Source organism: Myzus persicae, unplaced genomic scaffold (assembly GCF_001856785.1).
Source record: "Myzus persicae strain clone G006 unplaced genomic scaffold, MPER_G0061.0, whole genome shotgun sequence".
Classification (NCBI taxonomy): Eukaryota; Metazoa; Arthropoda; class Insecta; order Hemiptera; family Aphididae; genus Myzus; species Myzus persicae.
The window spans coordinates 694,356-700,344 of record NW_019104344.1 but is presented as its reverse complement, the minus strand read 5'-3'; positions in this window follow the sequence as shown (position 1 = coordinate 700,344).

The following is a 5,989-nucleotide window of genomic DNA, read 5'->3' as shown; positions in this document are numbered from 1 at the left end:
GTCGTCTGCTTCTGTCGCGACCGTGGTAACTGGTAAGTAATAATAGTAATACGTGCATGTGATTTGGCGATGGATTTATGTTATGTAAGTGCATGTCAATAATTATATTATAATTATATTATATTATATATTTTGTATGCACCCTATTATATTATATTTATTTTACCGTTTAAAGAACCTAACAAACGGTCGCCTGTAACGTCAAAGGTTTTATAACCGAGTTAATTGACTTGAAATTAATAAGGTTCAACAAAACCCACGTAAGGTTGATGCTAATTTTTATCGTTTGTTACGACTTTCTTATATTGCTTAGGTATTATAAATTAACTTTATATATTTTGGTTTTGTTTATCAACCTGTTACATTTAATTTAAGTCTAATTTCATCTGTTATTACAAACTGGGATTTGGCCCGTTTTATTCAAACGAATAAATTATTGTTATTATTATTGTTATGACGTATGGTCATAACAATAATGTGTTGTAATGACGTTTGTTTTTGGTAAATTTAGACAAATAGCATATCTACAGTAATAACCATGAAATATACGGTCTATATAATCGATAGTTTATGATAGTAATAAATTTCAAGATAACGAAAAATATTAAACCACCAGTGTCAAATTATATGGCTATCAATAATATAAGCTCAAAACTAAACTTTAAAAAACGAAAAACGAAAAAACTACACAATTTTTATAAAAAAAAAAACAAACACATTAGGTACGAGCACAAACAAAAATAACAGATTTTTTAATATGCAACGATTATACTGTTAACTTTTTACTGAAGTACATAGTTTGGTGATTTAAATATAATAACAAAATGTATGGGTACTATTTTATAATATGTTTTTTCTAAATTTCAATTGTCATGACGAGAGACCGGATTTTTATGTTTTCGCATCTTTAGTATTTAGATTTTTTTACTTATGACTGATACACAACATTTTTTAGAGAATTTTATGCAAAAAACATGTATTAGGAATATATTGGCATATTACAATTTAATTTTGAATGTTTCATAAAAAATCTAATGGCTTATAAAGAAATAAAAAAATATTTTCATTATATTATCATATACGAAAATATCATGACAAAATGACAAAGCAATACTGATAAGAAATTAAGAACATAGCATTGATAATAAAATCAACTAGGTATTAGAAATTAGAATATTATGGATTAAATATGACCGTTTGAATATTTTTTTAAAAATTAGGATTAAACTACCTTATAATTTGTATGGACTGCTTTTTTTTCAGAATTTAGTATATATTTTTATGAAAAAAAAATATTTTTTCATATAAAAGATTATTTTTATGAAGTTATAGAGCATAAGAAACATCTTATTTTTAAAAGTTTAAGCACATATAAATCCGATCTTTAGTTATGAATATCGTCGGTTATTATGACCTATTTTTCCGGGTCCATTGAACTTCATTATAAACGATTTCTTCTGTGCTTGCAAATCTAATAACACAATACCTACTGACAAATTCTCCAAATAAATAATATTTACTTTTACTTTTTTACCATTCTTTTGCATGATATTTGTAATTGTTATAGTGCACACTTTATGTTTTAAGCTTACATTTTCTAATTTTCAGCATAGTTTCTTACGTTACCTCGAGTAAAAACTTCCAAACAAAGGTATAATAATGTTGTAAATCTTTTTCCAAAATTAATACCGTTGTAATAATGACATCTGGAGATGGAGATTTTTTTTTAATATTCGGACGCACTTGAGTTCTTAGAATATAATACATCGACTGCATATTATTTATACATTTATAAATAAAATGTTTTTTTCCCACATCAGTAAATGTTGAATGATTATTATAGGTAACTATATTTTTTTTATTATTATTATTGATAAAATTCACTTCAACGAAAATGTTTATCAGCGTAAAGTGGGTTTACATTTTTTTTTTTTTAATTACACATTTATTTAAATTTATTTCTATACCTAAATTATATTATTTTAACGTTTTTCGTGCATATATTATATATATATCACTATATCGAATACGCATATCGTAATATTATTCCACCCTGTCTGTATAATATAGTATAAAATATACAAATATAGATAATATAGTTTTCTCTTCATCGTCATTGATGTTATTGTTGTTGTTTCTGTTGTTGTTGTTGCAGATGTTTTCGTACAGTACGGTGCACGATAATATTGTTATCGTTCCTGAGGTCTTACACGTACGATCGCGTTGCGTCTGGGAGCACACGGAAATATGAAGTGTACTTAGGTCGCTCGACATTAATTTTAATCGTCCACAAGCGGCGGTGAAAGACCACGTTGGGTAACCCGCCCTAACCAGACCGCCTAGATAAAGGGTCTCTAATTTTACTCTTCTTGAAATATTTCAATGAAATCATAAACAATATTTTTTCTTCTTTTAAACGTGATCGGTAAAAGATGATTAGAAATTGTATGCTAATTAGTAATTACCTACACACAGAACTCATTGATAGTAGATAACTTATCAGTTGTCAACCAAGATTTATGAACTTCTAAAATATGTTAATAGTTATAATTTATAAATTAAGTTTATAACTGATAACTGTAAAAATATAAAATATGGTTTATTGGAATTAATTATTGGATTATAGTTGTTAGCTTATAAATCATATCAGAAAAACTAAAATCTCAGGTGATTGAAAATCAACAATCTATTATACAATAATTAAATACAGTACAACAATAGGAACATAACTTATATTGTCTTAAAGTTATTATTGATTTATGAAATTATAAACTTGTTAAGTTATTACACTCTGCACTACTTCAGTTTATAAATTATAATACATATTAGTAGTTTTAAATCATTATCAAACTATTTACAACAAGTAGGTACCTAAAGTAATAAGTAATAAAAAAAAAAACACCAAACATTTTTTTATATGAGTTTTAAAATATGTTACATGTTTTCTTTGTTTTATACTTTCATACAATAAACCAATTTTTAAAAATGTTCACTTGCAAATATTGATGGCTATAAGCTTTTCGATAGAATTAATATTTATTTTTCATAGATTAGAAATGAAATATTCCGAAATAATAAATTTCAAGACATTTTAAAAGCCTAATAATAATAATATAAACATAATACCTATATATTTTATAAGTATAATTGATAAGTGCGTAATTGCAGAAATTTGTTATCCCGGTGGTCCTCGACGGACGAGTTTATTCAAAAGAAAGAATAATGAAAATGAAAACATATTAATGTAATAATAACGCGCGACTCTATTTTATGTACGTTTTCCGTGCTTTCCAACCATAATAGTGATATATACGACCGGTTTTTGTTATGGGTAGAAATCAATAATTTTTCATTACGTTACGTTAGATTATTATTATTTTTATTAAGTATTAGCCGGGTGCCAATATTGATTTTGAAAAATAAATGTACATACTTACAAATTTTGTATACCAATAGCGTTTATTTGATCGATACAATTAAAATACCATAATATTACTGAGCACAGTAATATATTTTATTGCAGCAAACACGATTAATTAATTATAAAAGTAAATGATTTAAAAATTAACTTAATATATTTTGTTGCAATTTAGTTGCACACGTTCGGATAATAATTAATAAACAATTATTATATTGTACTGTTGACTTTACAATATCGCGTGGTCATAAATTGAAACATTTTTTTTCTATATTTTAGTCACTTATAATATTACGATGGGATAAATGGCATTATATAATGTTAGGTTATATAAACACTTTATTATATCAGTTTATACTTCATAAAAAAAATATATGTACATAATATATTCGATAACCAAATTGCAACCATTAAAAAAAAGAATAATGGTTTGCTTATATGTACTTCCAAAATATTAGTATTCATTTTTATGACTTTGGCATAACTGTTAGAGCATTTTATAACTTCGTGTTGTTGATGCATGAATGTAAATTGTCATGAATTGCACTAAGCACTACTACACGGTGTCGTGAAACTGACAATATGATATATTATTATCGTTTTCGTGTTCCTTTAAATAATTCAAACCTTCGTGGCTGTCAACACGAACAATCGTATGCAAATATGCTAATTTACAAGTTACTCAGAGAGCGTTGATAAGGTTTGAAATTAAATTATTACACAGAGTAGTTTTTAATTTTTTTTTTGATTTTAAATAAAAATGTTTTTTCATTGAACGATATTTGATTTATTAATTGATTTAAATTGTTTTCAATTATAGTGGGTGCTTAGTAAACGCGACGCAATAGTGAATTATTCTCATCCGTGACGGAGCAATCGTAGGTTTCTGCTGTCATATATTTTCTATTCTGATTTCAAATTATTAGTAAACTTATTTTCCATTCTGAACGGAACGAATAATCTACAATACTTGCTGGCATGACAATGATTTGATTTTATCGTCACTTTCTGTGGACTTTTTTCTAGACAGGAGTACTTCGGAATAACTTTCATGCAGATCGAAAATTGAGTTTATACATTACTTTGAAGAGGTCATTTTTGGATTTACTCTGCTGCAGTAGTTTCTATAATCGTAGAGCGAATAACTTCTACCAACGAGTAACGACCGACGACCGTCGAAAAACTTTGTAGAAATGTCAACAAGCGCAGTCTTTGCTTATAAACGTTTGCTTTTATTACATTTTTTAGCATACATTTTTTCAACAATTTATTCATTATTGGCACCAGACAGCAGTATAAAGTATACTATTAGGCAAATTATAATATGTACCTATAATATTGTATAGGTAACATATTATTTCATATTTTAAGTTTATCTATTAATTCTTCTATAGATACTTTACACACAACCTAACGATACTTTTGTACATAGATGTTTATTTACTTTTAGATAAAAATATGAAATCTTTCAGAGAAAACAGTTTAAAATAGTATATTTTATTCAATTTTTGTTTTTCATTTGGCTACATAATAAATATAACAAACAACTTTATAATAAGATAGGAATGGACCAAATATTGATTTTATTTTGACTTTTATAGTAATCCAAACGTGTTTATACGGGAAATCTATACTTCACAACTTCTGACTTAGTTATACATCTTCAATAAATCTCTCTCTAAATAATAGTCAACAGCAACCACCATATTCACTGTTGTATGAACATAAATCAAATTTAGATGGCGTAAGCACAAAGGTGATTAAAATTATTTGATGTAGTTTAGTGATTTATGGAATATTATAAAAGTATAATTCACATGATCACAAAATTATATACACTCTGGAATTTAATTAACTAGCTGTGGTAAGTTTAGTTTCAGAAACAATTTAAAGTTTTATTTGAGGTGCTGTGGTAGTTCTTCAAATTTTCAAAAGCATTATAAAAATAATTGCATATAGTAATATTAAGAAAAATCAAAAATAATGCTCGTGTTTAAAAAAAATTAATTCACGTTATATAAATTGTATATTATTAAGAATTATATTAATTAATATTTTATTTTTTATTTATAATGATTAATGAATTTTAATATTTGGTTTACACAAAATATTTATTTGAAACAATAAAAACCATCTCCAACAAACTTGAAACTGGATATTTATAAACAATTATCGTGTTTAACAAATATCAGATTTATACTACTATTTCAATGTTATGGATGGTTATAGCTTACGTAGGGTTATAGATAATATAATATATTATAATATTGTATACCTATAGGTACAAATATCATTTTAATCATAAGTACACCAACAATTTTTTTTTAAACCATTTAACATTTTCGGCACAAAGGCCCAGTCTATCTTTCCAAAAGTGTCTTCCCATACCATTAATGTGATTACAGGTTAGGATAGATTTTTACTTTACACAGACAAGTTTTTTAACAATGACTCTGCATCGCATAATATTTACACAGAAACATATTTTAAAATTCAGAACAATGTAGATCATTTCATAAATATAAAACTGATCGATTTTTTTTTTTGTTAGTTTCAAATAATATTACCACG